This window comes from Bombus flavifrons, chromosome 9 (genome assembly GCF_040668555.2).
Source record: "Bombus flavifrons isolate JBK064 chromosome 9, iyBomFlav1_principal, whole genome shotgun sequence".
Classification (NCBI taxonomy): Eukaryota; Metazoa; Arthropoda; class Insecta; order Hymenoptera; family Apidae; genus Bombus; species Bombus flavifrons.
Genome location: NC_138450.1, coordinates 4,399,618 through 4,427,501, shown reverse-complemented (window position 1 = coordinate 4,427,501; position 27,884 = coordinate 4,399,618). Strand labels below are relative to the sequence as shown.

General features: G+C 39.4%; 1 protein-coding gene and 1 long non-coding RNA gene across 9 annotated transcripts in view; both read left to right on the top strand.

Annotated features, from left to right (window-relative positions):
• Positions 1 to 27,884, top strand: part of LOC138183632 (uncharacterized) — a 249,741-nt gene that overhangs the window by 178,276 nt on the left and 43,581 nt on the right. The window contains exon 5 of one of the 8 annotated variants that reach the window (XR_011174107.1): positions 16,066 to 17,019. The exons of the other annotated variants lie outside the window; for them this stretch is intronic. The gene's annotated coding sequence lies outside the window, so the exon portion shown is untranslated. Of the gene's footprint in view, positions 1 to 16,065; positions 17,020 to 27,884 lie in introns of those variants that run through there. 8 annotated transcript variants of the gene reach the window in all.
• On the top strand, positions 24,270 to 27,565 carry LOC138183102 (uncharacterized). Its single transcript, XR_011173984.1, has 3 exons — positions 24,270 to 24,771; positions 26,970 to 27,111; positions 27,236 to 27,565. It is a non-coding gene; the product is annotated as an uncharacterized LOC138183102 (long non-coding RNA).

Sequence of the window (27,884 nt, the reverse complement as noted above, 5' to 3'; positions counted from 1 at the left end):
ATTTATTTTTGATTACGGCAATTTAGAGGCGGATGACCTTTTATTACGTCAAACGGTGCCGGCTCAATGGAACCTCTCATTCACGAATTGAAACTTTTTTAATCTGTCCCGGGCAACAGAATTTTCATAGAGATATTGCGCGTGTTCGTATATTTCCTTGTGCGTAGCGGATCACGAAACGAAATGACTGCTGGTAATTATTTGATATTTTACCGTTGCCGCCGAATCGTATCGGTTGGACGAGAGGTTTGAGGAGTGCAATCTGAATCTTTTTTTTCCAGTTTCCCGTTTCGCGGCATGGCATACTTGAATTAAGCACATGCGATATCTGTATGCACGCAATGTGTAATCGAAAGAACCGGAGTATCTTTTACCATCCCCTCGACTTGTAACGAGACCGATGTTGCGTTTGCTCGCTGTTCTTCCCCCTTTTTCACGCAAGGGTAGCCGGATCCGAGTGTTCGCTCAAGTGGCCTCGAGACCCACGTCTGATTATGTTTATTCGTGCACGTTAACTAAGTATATTCTCAGTTCTTCTGATGTCTTGCGAATGATCTCAAATTGCTGGGTAATAGCAGCTCTGACGTTTGCCAAGGTGGTTACCGGTCTCCGTGCAGCTTATCCCAGTTCGAGGGTTTATAATTTGTGCTCAGTGACGCGGCTCAGTCGTAATACCTTTGATATCTACAGGATAATATGTCGTATTAATTCTACGTTCATTTTCAACAACTTTTACACAGTCATTGCTGCAAAATCAATTTCAATTACATTCTTACGAAATACTATTCACCGGTATTATCTGTAAAATTAAATTTATAAATTCTTTTATTATTCGTCGTTCAAATTACATTACTCTCGTCCAATTCTTCACCATGTATATAACTATGCAGAAACTAGGACAAATTGAAAAAATCATTAGGAACTTATTAGAAACTCTGGGATTATTATTATTATTTCGTTTGCGACAGGTTTGTGCTGTCTTGTAGCTTCCATGTACATTTTCAAATTCGTTTTGAGTTCTGTCAATATAACCATGATAATTGGGTTTCATCGCTAATGAAATTTCAAACTGTTTCCTACAACGCCCGTAATATATTCGTGAAAGGTTTCCACAAGTGTTCGAATATTTTCACGAATCAGTGTACGCAATACGAATATCGTAAAACGAAACTCGATAACTAGTTTTATTTGTCCGAGGCTATTTTCTCCGATGAAAATCAAGCGACAAAAAGCGATCCAATGGGAAAGGACGATTGTGTCAACCGTCGCGAGGTACGCGGAAAGAGGCTGTTCGCGATTCCTGCCGCATCGTCTTGCGCCAATTCCGGACAAATTGTAATTTCTAGAAACAAATTGAATATAAACGCGGCGTAATTCGAATGCCTGCTGCAGCGGCACCGACACAATAATGATGACGGCTGTGTAGAAACCAGCGGCCGTGGCTGAAGGGAGCCGAGCCAGCACCAGAGACGTAGCCATGCGCGAAACAGCAATCTTTCGAGGCAATCTCTTTAATAAATGAAGCATACGTTCCCGCTTTTGAATTACGTCTACGTAATAGCCTCCCCCGCTCTTTCTCCTACCTACCACCCCCTCACTCTTCCTCGTACACCAGGCTTCTCTCTTCGTTTCTCCTTTTCTTGCCCGCTGTGCCAGTTCCGAAACGAGACAAAGGCCAGCCTCGAGTGTGCTACTGCGACCCGCGAACCTGATTTCCGCGGGTTTGAGAGTTAGATCGTTTCCCGAAAAGTAAAAGGGAACGTTATCGATTCTCCTCTGTTGATGTTGGCATGGCTCATGGTGTTCGTTATTTTATCTTGTACTCGATAGTTTTAATAGTTGGGTAATTTGACTTGAAATATTTTGGTGACTTAGTATAGGTATAGTAATAGATATAGCAATAAGTTTGATAATTCTTGGTAGACTTCGAAGATTAAGAAAAATGCAGAAAGGCGGACTATGTTAATTTTTAACATTAATTTTTTAGGATTTATTTTCGAATTTACGGTACTTTATTTCATCACATCGTGATAGATAAATATTATAAACGTATATGTATTTCTTATTTTCTGGAATGCTTTGAATTAATTAAATACCTGGATAAAATCAGGAAAGGCTGGATCATCGGTTTGGATTCTATCACAGACTTTGTCAGTTTCCGACCAAATCGTATTTAGAGGTTCATTTTTAATTAATGTTCCTCTGACAACAATTTATTGCCATAGCTATTTATAAGAATACGACGTCGTAGAAGAGATATTTCCTCGAATAAAAATATTTCAGTTTAAGATTTCTCCACCTCCTGTGGTTTTCTGGCGCAATTGAACCAATATTACTAGTGGAAATTCTCTTGCGGTACAGTAACAAGTTTGATAAGAAGAACGTGAACCTATTTCCCATGAAATTGAAAAATTGTGAGAGAAAAGTCAACGATCTACAGCTTGTAACTCGTCAATTCAAACAAATAGATTGTTAGATAAATTATTGTCCAAGACTGTGCTCATAATACTGAACAGATTTAATTTCTCAAATAACTTTGATCTCATACTTCATCGAATCTAATAAAAGATGAAACTTTGAAAAATCGAATAACGAGGAGAAATGCGGACAATCAAAAATATAAAATCGATCGTGGAGATAGCGATGTGTCGGCCTGAAGTCGAACGAAACACATCGACGGTAAAACCGCAACGATTCCCCTGTTCACGGTAATCTGCGAAGATTATAAGCGGCAGGGTTGCCGAAATAACTGCGCAAGTAAGTAGCGTCTGCCTCCATTGTTTCCCTTCAAATCAAAAGCAGTGAAATTCTCCATTGTGATCGCACCACGTGCTATGCTTACGCGTGGTGTGGTCGTAGAGAAGTTGGAGACGCACCATATAACGTTACCTATGTATACGTGTCCTCGAGAGTTGGCCGTGTAGTATGTACGTGCGAGATTTGGGGTTCGTATGGTGCGCGTATCCGCGCGCAACCGCGCCTCCACGTGTATACCAACACCGGGTACCGGAGAATTGGTATTCCGTCGACTGACAGAGCTAGGCAAACAATGGACGTTTGATTGTTCAAGATTTAGTACTGGTTTACTACTGTCGAATCCGAATTCCTAGTATTGCGATACCTCCTGCCTGTTCAGTTCCTGTTATCCTGGCTGCAGCTGCTGTAGCTTTCGATCTTTTCGTCTGATAGAACTTATCCTTGCCAGGATGAGTTATCTCGAACGATTTTATCAATTTCTCCATTGTTTTCATTTTTATTAATGACAATGAAAATAGTCAGAGATGATGTATTATCATTATTGTTGATTTATTGAAATTTATCGAAATGTTAGTTTAATTAGAAGATATTTGCCACGTAAGAAGAAACATTTGATAAGTAAAGGATTAATGCACAGAGTTGCAGTTTCAAACTTTATGTACTATAGATTATAGAATTAGTTTTGTTGTTAAGCTGTTTTAGTCAAGTCAATTTTTAATATGGAAAGCTTTGAACAACCGATTGCTACTTGAAAATCGAAATACGTGCTAGGATCCGAGGATCGGTGCCTGGCATCCGGTGCCTGGCATCCGTGCTATTCACTTTAAATGCCAGAGAAAGAAGAACTCGGTGGCTGGTTTGCTGATATTGTATTCGAGTGTCCAGTTCTGTCAAAGTGGTATTTTCAATAGACCGTGGGATTTGAATGGCGGTCGAAGGAATTAGAATTTCTCGTGGAAATCGCCACTACTCATCTCGATTTAAATATTATGTAATAAAAATAATTGTATACTATGTTAGCTATGTCATAAAAATTTATTGCAAAATATAGCTAAAAATGTCGTTGAGTAATTACGAAGATTTTGTTTATCTTCGGGAAAAACAACAATCAGTGGTAGAAGCTTGGAATCCGAGAGACGGTTAGAAGAATTCGAAGTTCTCTGTTAGACGAGGGTTTGCCTGGCTACGATTGGATCAGGGTTGAAAATGGCCACGTACTCCGCGTCTTAGGAATTCGACTGGTTCCATAGTCGAGAAAACAGAGCTCGATTGGGAATGACAAGAAGAACACGATCAGCTCCGCTCGACCCCAACAGTACCAAGGAATGTAGAGCATTCGTGGGTTCCTAAATATTAAAGCGGGTGTCACCCCTTCGTAAATTGATGACAATTTTCAGAATTTCACGAAGAAAGATTCACTCGAAATATTCGAATGTTCCCCTGCTTTTAGAAAATGTAAACCAAATTATAAATATCCAGAATCTTTAAAAATAATATTGACATTCAATATTTTTAATTGATTTTCTAGTCTTTTTTTAATTTATTAAATATATTACATTGACAGTTGATAAAGTATTTGATAACTACATAGCAGAAACGATTTTAAAACTGCTCAAAGTAGAAGATGATTCTCGTCTTGTCTGACTCTTTGCCGAGTATGGTCTCATTCTACTGACACTTGGTTGGTCTTTCACAAAAATTACTGAAATTCAAGAAACTAAGTATTCCAGAAACGAATGAAGAAAATGAATAGTTTCTCGAGGAATCATAAAGTTGTGGAAATATCCTTTTCCGTTATAATATCAATGGCAATATCTTCTCCAGATTTATAACCTTTTATAAAACTGTATCATACATTAATTTGAGCACACACAGACCTTATATTTAGAATAACTTCTTGGCTCGTAATAACCAGTCAAACCAATACTATATCTATATGAAAAGAGAATAAGGTAAGGATTTTAAAAGCATTATTATTTATTTATTTATTTACTTAGGGAGAAGAAAACGTAAGCTGTCACGGTAGATCTGAAAGAACGCGTAATACGAAATATCATACAAATTAAATTTATAAATCTACATACTAATAAACAATACATTACAAACAACTATAGGCTAGATAAGATACGGTACAACAAATTTTCCATTAAATGACAGGATTGAGAAGAAGTACCAATTGAAGAATAGACACTATTGAAGTTTAATAAATAGTATGCAGTTGACATCAGTATGGTACGCATTATCAGTTCAGTGAAAGACACATTTTCAACGTTGGAATATTAGGAGAACGAAGCGGATGCAAGTTTTACTGCCGCGTCTCGTTGATAATATAATCTACGGTTTGCCAACAATAAGAGACGTTATAGAACTATTCTGTGGTGATTGAACAAATGGAACAAGATGCATGGCCGGTTCATGTGAAAGGTTTCATGGCACAACGAACCGCATCATCGTATCGTGTCCGGGAATCTCGAGTCTCGAAGAGCCGTCCTATGGATGATCGCGAACGTTCTCCACCGCGCGATAAGTCGTAAATCCACAGTAGAAGAGGTCGTAAAAGGAACCAAAGTGCGTCCTTATCCCGAACCCCGCGTAATCACGAACCCTTTACCACGGCGAGCCATCGATCCGTTTCGTAATTTCGCCAGTGAGTATCCCCGCTATCTATCGTAAAGGTAAGCCTCGAAATCGCCTTTCGAGGCGGCAGCGTGGGGGTTGTTTTAAGAGGTTCTAAATGTATTCGGATTAGAGAATTTAAGGGTGGATTAGTACGAACCTGCAAATATTCTTTACGCAAGCGATACGACGTCACAATATGATACTCTAGTTACATTTATTAATAATTTGTAATATTGCTGTGTTTATGCGATTATACAAATCGTAAGAGTTTCCGAAGGTTGCGGGTAGATATCGTTTATAACTTTCGCTGTGTTAATGTTTTAGTGGTAATTTATGTTTGAAGAATTACTGGAAGAATTGCTTAATAGACAAATATTTCTAATAAAGATGGTAAAATTTGTGAAGCATTAACGTATTTTTGCGTTGGTTTTCAATATAGTATTCTTGGCTTTCAACACACTTAATCCATCAATGCATAAATTTTGTTATACCCTATATATAAAATATTTTTTTATTAAAGGTATCCTGGTTTTGGTGGTCTATCTACCTTTGGTGTTTTCAATTCATTTTTAAACGCTGCTACATGATAATCTATTACTCCCATACTTTGAATCCCCGTGCTTTGAATCTTTCGATAGACCCAAACCACAGAAATCAGATCACAACTTCTTGTTCCTCTCTGGGGCAACCATTTTAGTAAATAAATACAAATGAATAAAATGTTCAATAAATAAAAACAACATAAGTGATTATGAAGAGAACTACTAAGTTAAAATTTTATATAGGAAACGAAGGAACGATGAGTGTTGCGCGTCATTTCGATCGCCAGCCGGCAATTAATATTTCTAACGTGAGCGCGTCAAATGCAGCGTTAGGGTGGCATATTCTGTTAAAACGATCTCGGGAAATCTATAATCGGCCATAGTGCATGGAGTCACTTATCAGCCGTCCAGGCAGAAGCACGAAGGATGTATGTCGGACGCGTTCGGTGTGTGTTCCTTCGGTGGCGTTGAAGAGGGCGGTAAGACACTCTCTTCCGTGCGACGGAACGGTAGGAGGATATCTCATTCAATACGGGTGTATTGTTCAGGTCTTATCGTAATATCTCATAATTAATATCTCTGCATTGTAGTATGGATGGATAGGCTTCGCTGCCAGAGCCAACTGATAGCGAAAACGTTTGTGCCAAGCAGCTCCCATTCTCTTCTATCTCCTTCCCTCGCACTCAGTCACTACCTTCATCTTTCCACTTCAAACCGGGATCGCATAGATCTCAAGAAACCGCTTCGTTTTCGAACCAAAGTTTAATACCTTGAGACCAGAAGGTGCTAGTTTCAAGCGTCTATAAATATTTATTCGCCGCATGTGCTTTCGAACATAACTGATAACAAAACTACTGCTTGCTAAGGACAACACTTTTCATGCTTTCAATTTTTTCAATATGACTGTCGTTAATGAGCAATATTATTTTATCGGGTTTGAGATGCGAAAATCGCTTATCGATTAACTTATTGATTAGCTTTGCCACTTTTTTCCCCGTAGTCGAAGATTTAGACTAAACTTACCATTTTCTTTAACCGCTACTTAAGTAAATCCTCTCTCGTTTTTCTTTTTACGTTTGCACGTTTCTCTTACGATATCAGCGACGAGGATCTGCACGTAGTGACAATGCAGTGAAATTCCATTCCATTCGATATAATTTTATCTGTCACCGGGAATACCGTCTGTCCATTGAGCGTAATTACATTTCGAGGTAAGATTGAGATCCGGCCGGATCCAACCGGCAAAACGCGTTTATACGACGAGTACGATCATTCTGTGTATGTATCGAGCGTCGGTGTGCGGATGAGCGAGCGGTGTGTATGCATTCAATTACACAGTGAGTATACATGAATATATCTGCTGAAGGCTAGAAGGACTCTCGGCGTCTTAGAAACGCTATTGAGCTTACGGCTAGATACGAGAGCTTCCCTCTGATGTTCTCCTATTCTCGGCTGTTTATCGTTTATTCCCGACATTTGGACAACCGTCTTGGTTCGCGGGATACTACTGCAAGTCAGTCTGATCCTCAAAGCCCCGTTAACGCTGTGTTTCGCCCTACGAACACTGTGTCCTCTTGGATGACCAGTTGAATCGTCCTTGCAAGGATCGGTGAAAGGTCAGCGTTTCAATAGACCGGATAAATCGCGCGAAGCACCCGTTCAACGTTTACGTGGTACAACCACGCTCTGATTAACTCCATGGACAGGCTGCTTTGATGTATTATCCAGATCTACTTAGGACTCGACGGTGGTCCTGTTTCTACTGTCGTATAAATTACTGGTTGAATGAATGTTTCAACATGCATTGCGCGATTGCGTTTGCAACTTTCAGGCGCATCCTTGGATTTTATAATGCGCTGATGCTGTACGAAATTGATAACGTAATTAACTTCATTTGTGCAGATGTCATATGCACGACGAGTCGAAAGTTGGAGAAAGTTTTTCTTCTATCTTTAACAGTCACGCATTTTTATAATTTGTGTGTTTCGCAATAAAATCCAGAATTGCCGGCAATTAATAGGTCAGTGGAAAGACGCGTGCAGTGTCCCGAGCAACGTTCCGGCTATCTTCCTTCGGGTATTTCGAGGCGTATAAAAGTCGAGGAGAGGAACGAGAGAATGGAACGGCAGGGGGTGGCAGGGGGAGGTGGTACAGAAGATAAGGCGAATCAAACCGTAAATAACTGTGGAACGGTGAAAAGGAAAGGGGTGAGCGGTACGGCGAAAGGGGGTGAAGGGGCGCGTAGAGGGTGGTGGGTACGACGCCTCGCCAGCTGCAAAACTCGCCGAGTTTTATAGTTGAATCGCATGACTCCAAATCTCCATACATTCCCCGGTGTGTTCCCTTCTCTTCTCCTCTCCTTTCCACCCTGTTACTCGTGTCTTTTTGCACGAACCTTCGTCTCACTTCTTTCCACCACCTACCCACCAACCACCATCGGCTCATATCTATTTTTATATCGCCATTTCTTCCTATGAGCTCGCGGCTTCCACTCCACGTAACGCCCTACGGCTCTTTGCGGGCAAACCGTTCTTTCCGTACATCTGTGTGCTTATACAGGTACGCGTATTTGTGTTAGAGATACACGAGCACACGAGCGTAGACGAGAAACAGGCGATTAATTTCGTATTCCTAGATACTTTCTAACGTTCGCACGCCAGCCTCATACTTCATGGTTCCGCCGAGGCTCGGCTGTTTACGAGCACCGTCCTCTGAGAACAACGGCCAAAGAATTGGATGTACGTTCAATATATCTGGCCGAAACCTGGAATTACGAGGCGAGCCGGCTCCTAAGCGAATATACGGCTTGCGATCGAGCTGTCAGGCCATTTTTATTTTTGAAATACTCCCGGTGCGATTGGTTCAGTTAACATCTTTCGAAGAACGTGAGTTAACTTTAAAAGTTTCTACAACTCGTTGGGTAATCGTAGGATTACGTAGAGTAATAATTTTTCATAGAAATTTTCTAAAATTACAATGCGCGTTTAAAAATCATTTCGTCCAAGGTGTATTATATGATAGATTGGTCTTTATTTGGATTTCTTTTGCAAATTTTGTATCTTAGTCGTCGCTTCTATCAGATCTTGCGTCAGAGATGATAATATTGATAAAAGATGACTTCCAATGTTGAATCTTTTGTCCACGTTTTTTTTGTAAACTCGAAACACACGCTTATAACCTCAGGACAACGATTACGTGAAACAATCCTATGTATTTTACATATGAAAAATCCAAACTTCCAAGTATCTCAACATTCAGTTCTTCAATTAATAATTTTGTTTTTTATATCCATTCATATCGCCACGCTTAACAAATATCAGTAAGATCACATACAGTCTCGTTTGTTAAAAGGTGTTGTAAAGTCGCACAAAGGGCCGGTAATCGATTAGAGGCACGAGCACCTTCTTCGAGCAATGGAAAATGGAAATCGTTAAAGCAAAATAGTGGAAGCTCGGTATACGGCGGCGAAACGATAAGTACGTCGGGCACGATACGGCGAACGCTTTCAGAGGGAGAGCCAGTTATCTTTTCTATTTACGAAAGCGCGAGATACGGTTGCACAAGTCTTTCAACGCGAGAAATCGCGAAGCAAGTTTCCATTCGTCGGCTGATCAGGTGTATGTGGGGCGTGCGTGGCCGATAGAGTCTGTCGGGAGTTGGGGGTGGCGGTAGAGGTTGCTGAAAGTGCACGGAAAGGAGGGTGGAATGCAGGCTGAAGTCGGTACTAATGCCGAAAGTTTTAACGAGTTTGAGTGATCGTGGTCGATGTAACCGCAACAATAATAGCAATAGTAATAATCATGCCACTCCTCTGGGGCGGTACGAACTTATCGCGTTGCTTGAAACACAGGCCTCCCTCGTGTTTCTCTTTCTCTCCGCCTTTCTCGCTGTTTCTAAAAACAGCCTAAGACATGTTTGCGCGTTCCTGGCAATTTTCGTTGGAACATTGATAATAAGTTACTATCTACGATGGGGCGATTGTGCGTGTTTTGCAACGGCACGTAGAAATCGGCGTATACAAACGCCAACTTTGTTTGAAACTAGGTATTACGATATACATATGTATGGAATGTTTCGCGAGATGCGAAGAACAATTTTTTGATTTATTTCTTGCCCAAGAAATTGTATAATAATCGGATATTCGACTATTAAATACTCAACTGAACGATTATCTTTGAAAGCCCTATTATTAATGTTTCAAATATTTTTCGAATTATACGAGATTATAACGAGTTACGAAATTCGATCCGGTATATTACCATTAATAATTTTATTTCAAGAATCTTCGATATGATATTCAAGCACAAACACCGTTAAATTTCGAAACCGTTTCTTATCTTCTGCTTATCATCCCAAAACGTTCCAAGAAACGAAGTACCTATCTATAATCTAAGCCAGTCTTAGAATCGAGTGTCGTAACTCGAGGAACCTCGTGATTTATCAACTTGCAGGATCTTTCCGAGGATAAGGACGATTTCGTTGTCTTTCGTGTTCCTTTACCTGATTGATCTGCCGTTTGCCACCCTCGGTGCAATAATCCTACTCCGAGTTAATACATCGGGCAAATGGATCGACGAGAGATAGGAAGGGAAACGAGCAACGAGGAGAAATAGAAATCGGAGAAAGGAAGTAAGTGCGCGAAGGGAAAAAGAGACGACGAGAAGCAACGAGTCGAGCCAATACATCACTCCGCGTTGGCTGTTCGGCGCGGCAGACCCGCCAAAATAGCAATTACCTCCACGGAATCAAATGAAATAAAATTGCATTATCTGGCATGCCATGGTGCGATCAATCATACACCCTTTAGTCGATTCGCGTATACTTGACTGTTCTTTCTGGATACCTGTCTATACCTGAGTGTGTGTAGTAGTAGCTGTGAGCGTGTACGATATAGATTCCAATATCCTGGAGGAAGATTGAACGGATTTCGTTTCGCCTAGCTTCTGGTTGTTGATCTGAACGAGGGAATATTTCATACATGTAATGCATATGGTCGATGGTGGAAATTTTGACTGGTGAAAGAAAGATGCTTTTGAGTATTTCATTAAAAATCTTGTATTTTCCATGCTTTTATAGCTGCGAAAAATATTGCCACATACCCTTGCTTTCTAATAAAACATTCTGTTATCAGGTTCTATACACATTTCACTTTCATAGTATCGAAGTATTATTAAACGATAAGAGATCTGTTTGGATCTAATTAATTACTATGTAAACTATGTAAACTTTCTGTCACATACCATTCAACTGTACTTTTATACTTCGTATTAGCCAAAGTTCCTTCACCCTGCTTGTAAAAAGAAACGCGCAAGATATCCACGAATATTCGCGATCTCGCAACAAGAAATCACGCAAGTTCCAAAAGTAATCGTTGTCCGAACCTTCTCTCGTGGTCTCGTCGCGGACCATTACGATTGATTTACTGGCGTGTAATTCCGCGTAACGACGAATCCATTTGAACATCTCGATTCTCGGCGTGCTGCGAAGAGGCAACTCTCGTAGAGAAAGAGAGGAAAGAGAGACAGAGAGAGAGAGCCTTGGTCTCCGTTGACGTTAACCCCGCGGCACATTTCCATTTGACGTCGCGGTGCCGCCGCGGGTAGACGGCGTCGCCGCGGAGTTGGTTAGCGTTAATTGTAATGCTTTTTGGCCCATACGCGATTACACGATGAAATAATCCCTCATTTATGAGTTAAGTGGTCTGTGGAACTACACGGCGCTTCTGATGAAATGCTTGTGGCAAGTACGCCGCCGGTCCTGAGGAGGGTCGTTGACGATGCAGGAGAAAGAGGGACGGAGAAAAGAGAGAACGTTTGAGTGCAAGCTAGAGAGCACGGAGCAAGGGGCCAGGAAGGGGGTTGGGGGTTGGCTGGCAAACGGGGTAGGGGAAAGGGGACAGCAAACGAGTCAGGGTCGGTTGAGGGCGGAGGGGGTGGCAGGTAACTACGGTGCAAATCCTGCAACCCTTAGGCGACGCGAAGCTTTGCTCGTATTATAATTATATTCTCCGTCCGTAAAATTGCAAATAATTAAGATTCGGTCAATGAGAGCGAGAACCGCGCGCTTTCCAACCTCTCTGCGCACGTTTGTTGCGACAAACTGGCGCGCGTTATCGCTGCTACGCGCAACCACAGTCGCGAGTCTAATTTACTCTCTTCGATGCACCGAAATTCGCGATCCAATACACTTTGAATTGTCGTTACAGAACCCTTCCGATTTTTCGCTCGTATTGCGAGGAAAGAAAAAGTTTCGGGAAATGTTTTTGCCCTAGGAAATTTGTCTAATTGAGGAAAATTGTTCGGTGAGAAAAATGGCACCTGTAATCGATTCCTGGTATTGATAGTTTGTAGAGAATGATTTATGAACTCAGAGATTCCTTTCTCTATCATCTAATAATTTGTATTTACTACGCTTCGTGAGACACGAGATCGATTGAAACTTGTAACTTCTAGAATTCTAAAAAGAATTTCTGATTGATATCCAAGCTAAGTGACTGGTTAACATCGTTTCTGCGCTATAATTCTATGTCCATCGATTGTCGTGAAACGTAAATGATGTTTCTATGTTTCACTGGAAGTGTAAAATTTAATGATTTCTCGCTAAGAAATAGAAAAGATGAACCCTCAGGAGTTTAATGATCCATGGAAGAAAGTCACCGATGTTTTCCCGGTGAGATGCATTCGGAGCTTTCCTCGCGGAGATACTTTTTCCCCGCAATAATAGAAGGTATTATCCACTTATATCCTCGACTAAGTCTGACACACTCCGAAGGAAGTAGCAGAGTATGGTTGGAGGACACGTCGAAGAAACCTTGAATGATATATGGAGACAATATGGTTCCATATTTCTATCGCTGTCGCAGCAGGATTAAGCTTATACTTTTTCGCCATCGAATATCTTTGGCTATTGTCACGTACTTCTTGCACCCCACGGAAGACGCTCCCTTGCTTTCTGTCCCTATCTGCTAACATTCTATCATCGATGCTCTCTTCTTTCTATGTGTGACAGTCCAATAAGTAATTCAGCGAAGTGATAAATAATCACGTACGACGTCATTCAAATTATTTTGTCAATATATGCTACTAAAAAAATTTGCGATCATCTTCTCACTTTCATTAATCATCACTGTATAGATGATAATCGGAATAAAGTTTTGTTGCATATGTGACGAATGTAAAGAAATGTTTAAGCATGTAGAATGCAGTGAGAGACAAAATTTTTCTTACAAGTATAGAATAACGTAGATATATTCGTAAACTTTTAAATGGTAGTGTATGTTGTTAGAAACATACGTGAGATGTTTTTAATATGCAACATTATGAAGTGAAACTTAATACTAATTGAAGCGTATGCTACAGGTTTCTTCCAGTATTTATCATTAGTACAATTATGCATATATTATACCTATGATATTTTACAATTTTTTATATCACAATATAGCAAAAAAGTTCATTATCATGGTTTATTCGTGATTCTATTTTATACTAATTAAATTACGATTTCCTATATACATTTTACATTTTTGCTCTCTTACATTCTATTTTACTCTTCCTGCGTTTTCCACTTTATTTTCTACTTTCGATGTAATTCGGTCTTGTTGAAGTGAGCTTTAAAAGTAATTACAAACCGCGAAGGTTTAACAAAGTACACATCAGATACGTGTAATTTTTTTTTTATAATATGCGATCAAAAATAAAATATCGCATAATGCAGCGATTTTGAGGTAGCGTTTTATGATATAGCAAGCCAATTGCCTTCTTCCTCGCACACACTTTGATTCCTTTCACGAGATTGGGACACCAGCTGCACAATACGGTCACGTATACAAAGAGATGTTCGTGCAACAAAGACTTATAGCATTATCCTTCTGTCTGCTCTGATCTCTTCGAGGCAGCTGATAGAAAGAAGAGACGAGAGAAAGAGAAATCCCTTTGTATCTCGTGCGTACATCTATCCTTCTTTATTATTCCTATCTCTTTTTCTCTTTGCCCCCGTCTTTTGATCCATATTCCCAGTCTTTCTGTGTCTCTTGCCAACCTATCAGCTCACAGGCGACCATTAGTGGCTGCATGAAAGCTATTGGAAGCCCGTCTATCTTTCGAGTGGACGACGATTGCGAAGGCGTCACATTCGCTTTCTAGCTTTCTCGCTTCCATACTCTTCTGTTTCTTTTATCCTCCTCTTCTTTAACTGCTTCTATTTCCTTCGATACCGAAAATACGAAAAAATATCTTCCAAATTTTCAAACGGCCCCATTATTTTATTTTTACCTCTCCTATACTTGTGAATGATTTATACATTCTTGTTTAAACAAACAGAGAAAAATGACACACACGAAAAACAAAGGAAAGGTAGATAGTATAAGTGGATAGTAGATAGCAAAAAATATCTTCACAATCAACGGTGAGATTGAAATCATAAATTAATCGCTATTCAATTATTTCTATTATCTATTAACAATTATTGTCAATTCTACGTGAGCATAGAGTCGTCGAGTTACGAGCAGTTTTACTACCCCTGTTTCCGCATATCGGTTGCTTCAAACGCCGGTTGCATGTCACGCATTGATACGTGCAGTGTGACGTGATTGCACCAATCATGCGATATTATAATCAATAATACTCGTTATTAAAGCTAACTATGTACGTTCGTTGCTAATATAAGCGATGCACCGCAGCGCCATTAAGGGTGGCAGCGGTTCTCATTTCACTGTTGCTACCCTTACGTGAATTCAATTGTACTTCGATACAGCACAAACCTCTAATTTCTGAGATCAGATTTTTTAATCGGACTGTCAAAAGAAATGTCACGGCGAGATTACATGGATTAGGTACGAATGTGCGAATAGACTTTGGAAAGATTTGATCTGAATGAGGATCTCTGTGTAAAAGCAAGTAAATAGAAACAGGCAGTGCCAGCCAGTACTCGGAGCAACGCAGTTTTAGACGTTTGAACGCCTGCACTATCTTTGCGTTTCTGTATATCGTAGAAGATCTGCTGAAAATCTCGTGATACGAAATGTCGTGTAACATTACATGTTTTACATAGCAGATAATACACGGCTAAGGAAATGGGTACATTTTTTAAAAGTGTAATTCGTGAAGCTCCTTGGGTCTTTTACGAAAGAATAACAGACTTACGGTACAACGTACTTTTGTGTTACACATTTTCCAGGAAAAAGATTAGAGTCTTGACTTCAGTAATTTTTACTTGATTTAAGTATATTTTAATTTCGTCATCCATTTGAATATTTGCAGCACGTACATTTCTGAATTTATTTATATTATTAATGCATCATATTGCATTTCTAACAGAAAGAAAAAATGCGAAACAGAAATCTGAAAAATTTACTGGAAAAAAAATTATTGCTTTGCAATATAAGACATTAGCCCATTTGTATCGTATAGCATAGCGTTAGCACTTAACAATATCAGCAATCAGCATCGGTGATGGTTCAATCTTACACTGTCGTTTTCGATTGATTTCTGGAAGGACAACGAGGTCGAAATTGGCCGTGTTTTCGTGAAGCGATGCTTGAGAATAAAATCACGGGTGACTCGATAGAAATTACTCGGGACACTTGTCCCAACGGGGACGCTGGATATCAGAGGTGTAGAGGGTAGTCCGTGAAGCGTCGTCATTAACTGCCAATCACTGCCATTCACCAGCCAAGAAGACGAAGATTGGAAAAGGAGAACGAAAAAAAGAAAGGCAGCGCTGATGCTGAAGGGAGATTCTAATTATTTATTTACGAAATGCAAAGAGCGCCACGTTGCTTCGTCGATTTTCGTTTCTTTCCTCACTCGTTTCGCTATAGACGTATGAATCACTGTTTCTGCTGGAGTTTTCAAAGATTCGTACAAATATTCGATCGTAGAGTACACAACGAGCAATTCGTAGAAATACCACAATAACTTACTTTTCCAAATTATTTTTATTCTCACTTAATTAATTCTACTTCGTTGTACCTGTCTCAGAACGAGATTATTTGAAAAGAAGACAACTAATCAAATATGAGTGCTTTTATAGTACTTGTTATCGATTGTTAAAAACATTGTCCATATAAAATAACAATAAGAAGTTGAACGACTCCGATAATTGACCCAAATATTATTCCTTGCCCAATGGACTAATTATTTTCCGACAGCGTATCTTATCTTGCCAACATTGATTGGATCTTCAATTCCCCAACCGCAAATAAGGACAAAATTCGAAGAAAAAGCAGAACGTGCGGCAGGACGCAGGGATCCCGGGGCAGCGATTTACTCGCAGCGTCGAGGAGAGTCGCAAGCTTTCAACCGCGGAATTATCAATTCCGGTTCCTCGGAGGATTTAAGGTAGTTTCTCGTTCTGTCGTCGGTGACGCGGAGATTGAGGCAGGTTACCGGTTGCAGAGGATTGTAGACATTCGTACTTCGTCCTCGTAGCGGTCCTCGACCACTCGGGGAATAAAGTACAACAATACGAATCGTGGATTGTGTTCGGAGGCCGTCGGGGGCCGTCGACGACAGTGGCAGCCTATTTACTCGGATAACGATGCTCTGGTTGACGTCGAACCAGCTCTCCCTCTCTCTCTTTCTCCCTCCATCCCCTCTCCTCCGAACCATCCAATCTCTCTCTCTCTCTCTCTTTCTTTCCTTCGTTCATCGTTTTTCCATTTTGTCTTTATCTATACTGTCATCTACCTTTCCTTCCATCCGAACAGCAATAGATTCTCTCTTTCTCGCTCACATAAACTTCCTCCACTTTTTCTCCTTGTCGTCAGCATTAGCCTCGCCCCCATTGTTCCACCATAAAAATGTCAGTCCGCGAATCTATAGTTCGGCGCGACAAAGAACACAATGAAAGATGTATGGAAATAGCCAGATAGGCAGCTACCAGACTTCCGACGACGGTGTACGGGCCGCGCCGCCAGGCTCAACCACTCGAATGCACTTGTCGTGCACATTTAAACGACGGTAATGAACCATTGTTGAAAATTATCAGTCCTACGTTCAGCTTGCTTGCTAATTATCAACGGAGGGCCGAGCTTCAGCGTTAGCGGCTCCGACACGGAACTACAACCTCCCAACACGTCGTCGTCTTCTGTAAAACCGTGTTGCAAGATTCTTTACATTCCAAGGTGTATTGATCCTTTATTTTCTTCTGATAATACGATAGCATACTTGACGTAGATTGGAGTTTCATGGAAATGAATAGTTATCATGACTCGCATTAATCTTGGTGTTAGTATCTGAGTATTTAAGTACTGATTTTCATACTTACTTTGAGAATTTTTATATCGTTCTTGAAATACGAGATACAGAATCATCGTGAATTTTTATCTATCAGAGCTTCTCGAGTCGAGTCGAGCCTTCAAAATTCCTGTTTTCAGAGTGAAAGTTTGTATAGAGAGTCAAGGTCGATGTGCGTATGACATTAACTGTCAACTTCAGCGTTGTATTATATTGTATTTGCAAGTAATTGTTTCGTCCGAATCAGCTAGAACTACGCTTGGTTCTATTGTAAAATAGAAAACAGGGAATTCCAATGGCAATTTATTAATCGAAGCATTTTGAATAATTTAGAAACGATTAAAGCTTTCTATGCCTTCATACAAATCGATAAAACATATTCTTCGTTCAACTGTGGACGCAGGGAACAGAAGAATCGTCGCCATGTTATAAAAAATCAATAGAGTGATTAAAATTATCGTGGAATCGCGTTTCACAAGTTTCATAGATTTTTCATGACTTTTTATTCAACAGTTATAAAATAAAACCTTGCCGACCATTGCCGGCAGAGAAACTTTGATTTCACTTTAATTTAACTTCATCGAGAGTTGGTCAATAGCAATATCTTTAATTGCTCGTCGGCAAATCCTACCAGTCGGTAATGGCACCCTTTATTGAAATTCGCGCTAGACTTTCTTACTTGAACACTTCACCGCCCCTTTCCTTTACGTGCAGATCCAATATTTTAATCATACCATTTCCGCCCTGTAGGAACTGTTATATTATTTCTGAACTTCTTCCTCTTTGCTGCTCTTTTTCACTGCAGCTAAAACGGAACGTCGATTTATCTGGAAATATCTCAACATTAACACGAACGACATTAAGCCGCGTTTAAGATATTTTACACGAAATATCGATTGTTATATTCTTCGCTCTTTAGAGTCTTGACAACATACTTCTAAAGTATATTTCAACATAGTTTCAAAAATTGGTATGGTTATAGGGACTTGAAGTATTTTGACGTTAACGATCATAGTATCTTGATCTTTGATATTTGTAATTTTATATCGTGCACTGTTCTTCCATTAATATTTCAACAGAATAATAAATCGATGCCTTGTTTTAATTCTATAGATAAAATTAAAAGAAAAAAGGAGAATAATACTATAAAGATTTCCTAATTTAGTAGAACTGAAGAAAAATGGTTTCCAAATATTTTACCTTTACATTAAAATAAAGCAAATATCCTCTTCTTTCGAAACTTTCAATTTCAAAAAGCTTTACTGAACAGAAAGCGTTCCAAACTCTTCCATCGATCGTATTATCAAAAAACATTCACCGCTCAAACGATTAATACGGTCCGTTCAACACAGCAGATATCTCCTTGAATCGTTGAAATTCCATAAGAGAAGAAACGTTCAGCCATGGAGAATATCTAAATGAAATGTTAAACGATTCTTTCGGATCTCTCGTCTTAGCACGATCTCATCGAACTAAAACGAGTTGTTCGTTCTTATGCAAACGTTTTAATCGACCGATCATCGTTCGTGGATGTAGCTGCGTTGCCTGCTCGATTCGGGCTATTCTCGCGTGAGAAGAATAAAGAGGAAAACGGGGTGCAGCAGCCGGGCAGAGAGGCGAGCTTTCGGCCGAATCTCCAACGGTCTTATCTTAATTATTCCGAAAAGTTAATTAGTTTTTTCCTGCCGCTCCGCGAAAACCCTTTGAACGTTTCCGCGTCTGACGTGGACCTCGCGTTCAAGGAGAATCTCGGAATGAGAATAACCGTCCAATCGTGGTAGCTGGGCGGTGCAGCGGCCGAGTAATTCGCTAGGCGTACTCTTTTGTGCCTTTAATTATTCTCCCGGCCAAAAGGTGGAAAAAAACCTCCTCACACATGTTCCACTCGCTATCGCGCGAGTCGTATGTACGGGGGCGAATGTTAAAATTTCCTCGTATCGTTTTCCTAGATAGTATCCAACGGAGCCGCCGCGCCGGTCCGGAGCTCGTTATTCGTTTTAATATCGCGTCAGACGAAACAGATCCGCAGAAACAAAGGCGGTATATGGATATCGCGCATGTTCATAATTAGACCCCGATCGATGATGGAGCTCTAAATTTTGTTTGAAGGACTCGCGAACGTTTTTATTCGTACTGGAAAAAGAGAAAACTTTGTTTGCGTGTGTTCTGAATGTGTCATATAAATAAATAAAATAATGTAAATAATATGGAATTAGTTGTTGCGATAGATTTTATTTTCTATATCATTTTTCGTAGAAAAAGGTTTCTGTCTTATCGCGAAAAGATTGAAATACACGAAGTTTATTATTTTTATCTCATAGAATTCTTTTCGTACAAGGTGTTCGGAGTATATTAAAAGTTTGTCAAGATCGTTGGAATTGAATCTTCGCAACATAATCTGCTGAATATTCATGTCTCCACACAGTTATCCCTCCCATAAACCGATACAGTATGTAGTGAAATATTATTAGAAATCTATAATCAAATCTCCTTCCCCGATTTTTCTATTTAAAATATTGTAAACTACGTTCTTCTTGCAGCTTATAGTATCGACGTAAAAAAGATTTGTATATGCATCAAATTTATATGAAGTACGTCTATAGCTGTAAATCAACAGCTTTCGGTATGCATGTATACAATTGTCCATAGGGACTAAACAGGTGTCGGTGAACGGCTGTACACGCGGTTTACACGAACGTCACCCCTTGTTGGCGAAGATGTAACATCGGAGGGTAGACGCGAAAACTGAAGAGAGAAATTCGCAAGTAACTCACGATAGCGAGAACACCGTGTAAAATGACACGTTCCTTCTTGTCTGGAAATTTTCATTACACGACATATTTTCATTTTGCAATATCCATAGTCGATAGGAAACAAAAAGACTTTGTACAAATCCAATGCAAAATTTTCCTCCGTATCTTCGCATATATTGTACATTCAAATATATATTCTCACAATAAAGTCGCAGAAATTTGCCAAATTACACATAATGTCACTATATTAACAGTTTGAGGAAAAGGCGCGATTACGGTCCAGGTGTATTAACCAGAATTTTAGGAAATGGCATTTCTAGAGATCGAAACTACTTTATAGACAGTTACTTGATACTTGTGTACCTGTTGGATGATGTTAAGATTGGATTGGCAAACTACAAACGGTCCTGCAGCCACGTGAACACGCATTACGAATGTGATGCTTTTTTAAACTATGGCACATGACAAAGGGTGTTTTTAGAATATTGATATCGAAGCTGTTGAGCTTTCAGGGGGTGAGAGAAACCGAAGAAGTGGGTAGGAATGGAAACTTTGAACGCACATACGTGAGACGACGCCAAACCCGACGACGCAAGCTTTCGTTTTCATTTCTTTTTTATCTTTTATTCGCGATGGACCAACCCCTTTCTCCATTCCATTTGCATTCGTGCACGCTGGCTTTTTTTTTCCTTGGGACGACGCGTTTCCAAAGGTTCGACACGTTGGTTCGTGTGATCTGACAATCTCTGTTCGCTTTCATGCAGTCTACTTTTATTTTTGTTCTTTTCTTTCCTCCTTTTTGTTTTTTAATCAACTGAAAGGCGCTCAAAGTATCAGCTCTCTGTTTCTGTTTCTCTCCTTGCTCTTCGCTGTCGTGGGAAAGTAGGTCCTGTTAAAATTACCGAAAAGTGAATATCACGAAAATAAGATCTATGTGAATTTCGAACGACTGAACTTTTTATCATATTACAAATAACAATATGAATGGAACAATCTTAAATGGGCGCAATCTTCTATATCGATTTTACGTTATTTTATTTGTCCAAGTAATTTGCGATCGATCGGGATTTATTTTTTATAACTTTCTTGGTAGACCGTGTTGTGAATATTATTTTCAAAATGCTGATTCAAAATGATATCTAAAGAAAGATGGCTCATTAAAAATATATATTGTTATTATCTTGTGCGACTGAATATATTAATTTCATTTTCAATGCCATTAATATCGCTAGACATATACGAAAATGTATATTTATAAACGCAAACGTTCATAGTACACCGACAGCGACACAAATTGCCCTGAGCACAATTGATGCGCCATGTTGTTCGATATATTGACAATGCCCATTTACGAAATTGCGAAACTGCCTTCGAATTCGAGGGTTCTCCGACGAGGGGTTCGGTTCCGGCACTAACATCTTTTACTGTCAGACCGCATATTCGATGTTTCCACAGTTTACATTGCTCCTCGACAAAGGAGGCCTGCTGTCGCGATTCTCGATGAAAAGACACAAGAAAAATCCAGCGGTAAGATGGAAATGATGGAACAGACATGAGATGGGTGAAACGGGGTGACATAATGGTCGACGTGACAACGGCTGACTAGCATCCGATACAAAAGAACATTTCCATTTAAGTATATTGAAAATGTACACACAGGGAGATTTTTTCTATCGAGAACAAACAGAGAAAAATTGGCAGATTATTTTGGAAGGCTACAAAACTGACATCTGCGTTCTAAATTAATCATAATCAAGATAATCGATCGCAGATTTTTAATCTTTTCTTTAAATTAAAGACTTTAATTAGAAATCTAACAACATTAATTGATATGCTATCTGGCATAGATCGATTGATAAAGATATAGTATATCAGTAGTACAGTAATAAAGGCATAAAATAATACAAAATCAAATTCGTTACAGGGGGTTCGATCGAACACTCCCACGTTTACTTTCATTGGTATACGATGCGATTTCAAAAAACATTTCCGTCTAGTGGAAGGGCAGAGCGATGGATGGGAGCAAGAAATTAAAGGCAATGACAAATTCACGTCGTGCAGATAATTGGAATAAATAAAGGAATAATGGAGGAAAGGTTAAGAAAGGGAAAAAGTGAGCGGAACACCGCGAGGAGGAGCCGGGAGGACGGACGGTTATAACCCCTTGACATCGGTAATTAAATGAAAACAAAAAGGAAGTAATCGTACGGTCTCGAGGGGACGAGTCAAGACGGAGAAAGGAGGGAATCTGATAGGGAAGCAAGACAATGCCCTCTTGGTCGTGCAAGAATGAAATGTCACCCACCGGACACGGACCAGCGATTCGTTTGAATCGTCGTTCTTCCGGTCCATCTTTTTATTCCCGAAGCCATTTCCTCCTCCGCCTACATCGAATCAACTTCAATCGATTCGATGGAAAATATCGCGGATCGATTTTACCTTCTTCTCTCAATTGTTCTATATACAACCTCTATCTTTGCTTCTTCAATTTATCTAAAAGAGGATCTACATAAATGTTTTTTATAATCTCAATAGGTACGTCGAATGTTTCAAATGGAAATATAGGAAGAATGAATTTTCAATAATTTTGTTTACTTTCTATGCAAAAACCGTCGAAGAAAATTTCAAATTCAAAACGCTATCTCATAAAAGTGTTTGAAGACTTATCTTAAATACGCTTGTGTGTGTGTGTGTGTGTCCTAAAAAAATTTTGAAATTTCATTAACACTGTAATAAAATGGATATTCTATGTACAGAAGTTAGAAGCATTTATTGCAAACACATACATAACAAAATATTAGCACACAGTAACAATATTAAACGTACAATTAGCGCTGAAGCTGATCACACTAAATATCGTGACTTACTAAAATAATTTATAACTAACCGCCCAAATACTTTACTGATTCTTGCAATCTGTATACTTGTAATAAATGTTTCTTAACTTCTTTGTACATTTTCGGACTCGTTTCAAATTTAACTAACGTGATCACGATAGTCGGATTACAGTACGAAATATTAAAATACTTCGTGTAACACACGTAATATGTTCATAGGACTAGTCTTAATATATCGACAGGACTTTCTACAAGAGTAGGGATACTTTCGTGAGCCACGGTACATCGCGTCGATATCACGTTTCACCGAACATCGTTCGATACAGTGCAATTCAATTGTCCGTCGTTTGAAACGATTCGAAGAGCGCATTGAGAAAGCGAGGGCGCAAATCGACGTGGCTCTCGCTGCTTTTGACAGTGACGCATTACTTTGAAATCGTCTTGGCCACCCCAGCTCTTAATACAAGGCAGACAAGCCGCGCCGCCGACATCGGAAAGCGTTACCAAAGACATCACAGAGCGATCCAGAGTCGAGCAATATGCCATCAAATCCCCGTAACCATCAATATCTTTTCGTCCCCGGCCGTAGAAATCGCCCGTCCGGATCTCCACCCTTCTGGCTGCGCTGAAATGTTTTACATTGCAAAATCAATGCCGCCATCGAGGCCACCCTCTGTCACGATACAAAACCGACGCAGCCCTTCGTGGCGGTGCGGCGGCTGTTCCTACGATCTCTTCCGGTAAATCGCACAATTATTGAAAACGCGTTCCTGATCTTCTTCCCTCTTCCGTTTCCTATCCATCGGATACCATCCAGAAGAACGCGGTGAAACGATCTGCTATTAATTGCGTGATTCTTTTTTCCTTTTGCGCGATGCTTTTGTCGAACGAGCTTTGAAATGGAAGCGAACGTTCCTGGAACTCGTGTTCTGCGTAGATACAGGGGTTTGTAGAATCTTTCAATCTGGATAAAGATGTCTAGAGGGTAGAAGAAGATGATATCCGCACAGGTTGTTTCGTGTGTGTTAAAATGTGTATGGAGCAGATTTATATTGATTATATTGATTGGAAATTTGTAAAATCGAGACATTTGATGCGAACCGCGTTTTTATAGAATGCGTGTTTCGATGTTTTGCTAGAAGCGCAGCGAACTTTGTCAGAAGCCTTCCTGAAGAGCAGCTCTCACACTTGGATGCCTTGATTCTTAAAATTCTGCAGTACTAAACCGCGAAAACCTCATATTTCTCGTATCAATTAAAATATAGGAATACAAAAGTTGAATGAATATTAATTTCGCCAATTTTAAGAATCATACCATACAAAGATATAATATTTTAATGAATGGGGGAAAATAATATATTGGAAATTTATTGTACTATTTTCCATCTATCTCGTAAACTAGGAAAGAATTATCTTGAGACCAATTGGCAATTTTATTAATTTGAATTTTCAAGTTTTAGAAGATTCTAAAAACGTACAGTATCTACATCATAAATCACGCATAATATTCAATGAGTAGATCTTCAATATTCAATTCAGTACCATGCAATAATGTTTCGAATTCGTATATACGTATTACATCATCGCGTTTAAATTATTCGCGCAATTGAAATGATTTCCCTGGCAAGCTTGCTTGCCGGGCTCGGCGCGCATTTGCAGGAACATAGGAACGTTCGGTGAAGTCGTTACGTTTGATCGCCACGATTCATGGTATAGTAACGCGTTATCCGCCGGTGAAGTCGCAAATATTCCACGGTTCGATGAAGCACCGAGAAATTGGGATGTGCCGGATAATACATTATGCACCGTCCAATCTCGCAGGTGATTTCCCTCGAATCGAGAGAGGCAATCACCCTTTTTAAATACTCAACGGTCGGCTCGAGAGGACCAATAAAAGCTCACTTCGCGGATTGGGTAATAAAGCTCCAATCAACGGCTTAATTATTCGATTACGAGTCGGCCTGGCAAGAAGGATCGAGGAACCCCGGATCCCTGGTTTGTTTCCGGCCAGTGGATTACAGAATCGAAGGTAATTAGAAATAAATAGTAACGAATCCCTTATTCATTCTCCCCTGCTTCTCTGGTTATCTTGCTCTTATTGCTTTAATTAAAACGCAATGTTAAGACACCAGGCAATCTTTGTTCTTTTCTTTTTAGGAAGAAATGTTTCCAATCTGTATATGTTGATTTTACTGAAATTTACGTAATATTTTATGCTGTTTGTTTCTAGAGGAATATACGTAACATTTGACGTATATTATTTTTAGTTGGTAAAAATCCGTATTTAGGGGTGAAGACAGTCCTCAAAGTCGAAGTCCTCAAGTCCGAATTACGTTAGAATTAGACGGTGTACAGTGAAATATATAGCAGCTATTTTATTTAAGATATTTGAGGGAGTTATGCAAAAATAAAGGAGAATCTTTGAGAGATCTGTTCCAAATTTGAATCTCATTCTTGTATGTTATAATTTACAGAGTGAATCTCTTTTGAGATCAAACAACAAATATAATGGAAAGCTAAATATAGGAATATGGACAAAACCAAGAGACAATAAAATTGTGGAAAAGAAGATATTCGTCGCGAAACAACCAAATGCTAATAGTAATCTTAAAAAGTTCAAACAATAATAGGCGTACATATATACAAAGATTGACTTAAAAGAAATATAATAAAGAGCGTAAAAAATGGGAAATTATTTAGCGATATTTCTGATTGTCTAATTTATTTAAAGCTTACTAAGTTTAAAAATGAAGAAAGCAAAGAAATACAACTGCAAGTCCTTCCATCCGGCAACTGTAATATCGTCGAACTATTCGTTAATACCGGTATATCGATATATTTATGGCTGTCCCTAAGGAATTTATAATCATCGTCGTCTCGATAAACGATAGAAGGGAGAAAACATTATAGAAAGGGTAGGGGGAGCAATTCGATCTGGCGGCATTAATGCAGGTTTTAATGATCGCCGATATATCGAGGAGAGCTTTTGAATATCGTCGCGTACGGGAAGACGAATCGTTCCTTCACGGAGCTTTATTAAATCCGTGTTCTCGGAACGCGAGCGAGCGCGAGGATCGTTTGAGAACGGGGCGTTAATACGTTCGACAATTTTTATGCTCACGCTCCGGAGACATATTGGCGGCTTTAATGCGACATAAAATTTCACAGCCCTGTCGGGCTACCGACAATATATATCGGCGCCACCTATATTGAAATACATATTTCATGCGGACGCGATCATCGCCGCGTTTACCTTTTTACACCAACCCCATCTGAGCTTCCTTCGGATATTCGAATCACTGAATCACTCGCCACGTTCGAGGCTGTTAACGCGCGCCGGGGGTGTATCAAAAGTCATATTAAATTCATGCATCCCGACGCGACCATCGATATTCCGTTTGGTCCACGTTTTGTAATTTTTACAGGAAACGACCTGTTTTTTTATTCGCCGCTCCGCTCTTTTCCTTTCTTCTCTTTATTTGTAAACTATGAGAACGTTAGGTATGTTTCATGAATTCCGTCGTTTCTTTGTTAACAATGTTTAATCAAGTGTCAAGTATATCATTTTTTTCGTTGCGCACTTTCCCAACGGTTACCTAATCTTAAATAAGTGTAAATTTAAACAAAATTGACCGAATGCTGAAAGAACGATAATCAAGAGTGTATCAGTTAAAATAGGTGTGATTAATACTGAAACATTGGTTACATGCATTTAGATAGGATACAAATACAATTCAAATCACTCAACAGCTTCTTAGCTATTTTTTAAATTATTTTAGTCTGACAAAAAAGTACTTAATACAAGTTATATATTTTACAAAGCCTGAGATAGCCAAATAAATTTATCAATATCGGACAGCGTTACTCGGTTCCCCGTGCATTCGTATTCATTTATCTGTGTTTCGTATGAAATAACAACTTTGGTTTTTGCAAAATTGTAATTTGCCGAAATTTAGACCGATAGCATAGCTGCTCGCTAAATAATTACCAACGTTGCGATCATAGAGCGAAACGCTTCGAAGAAGCTGCAACTACAATCATGCCCTAAGCTAACAGCCGTCCATCGAGATATTCGAACTTTCATGGAGCACAGTTCGACTCGTGGAATATGACTTGAAAGTATGAATTCTGACGGGTGGCTGAAGACGAAGTTGCGATGGGTGGGACCGGTATTCTTCTTCGAGGCGGCGTTTCTCCACCAACTTTATTAGATATTTTCTTCAATAGGATAGAAATGCAAATAACAGTTGTCAAGTAACTTCCTCCCGTTGAGTGGAAGAAATAGACGGGTCCAAGACGAAGAACGGACGAAGATCGACTGAAAATGGAAGATAGGAAGACGATGTCGGAGTACCAATATTGAGTCGTGGTAAAAGTCTGACTTTCTCTCTCTCTTTCTTCCTCTCGCTTTCTCCTTTCCTTTCTTTCTCAGATACCATCGTTCCCTCGTCAGCGAATATTGTAGAATATTGCATTTCAAGATTTCCTTTTAGGGCACAATCGGACGCATTAACCCTTTGCCAGACGAGAAGAAATTCACCAACGATCTAGCTTTGAGGAATCTGGCAACTGAGGATGGAGGTTCTGATTTTGTGTGGCCGCGAAAAGTCCATTGAAAGCATTGATATGAAATAATTGAAGTAGAAAATATATTTTATAAAAGTACGTAGATAGTTAAAACAAAAAAATCAGCTGATATAGATAATTAACCTGAGAATGGAAGAATAGTATAGGAAAATACGTTTTTAATTAGATTAATTACTTCGTATAAAAATTCTATAATGTGCATAATAAAACAAATATACTACTAATATTAACAAAAATGATTAATCTGTGAAACAGTAGAATAGAAACGAAATACCAAATGACTAAGGTTCAGATATCGAGAAGAAAAATTCTTGGAAACATTGATCAGTTGTGTCAATGAAAAAATTGTTATAAACACGGAATCCTAAAGGTATTAGAAATCTGCAAATCGAGAAGAATAACCCTTGGTAATTTCAATTCTCTGTCGTAACGTCGTACGATATAGGAGTAACCAATTAAAATTGCCGCGATCACGCTTCAAGCGGATGGATTAATTAAGTTCAGCGACAGCTGTAGAATGTAAAGTTATTAGTACGAACAAGTTGTCCGCTATGC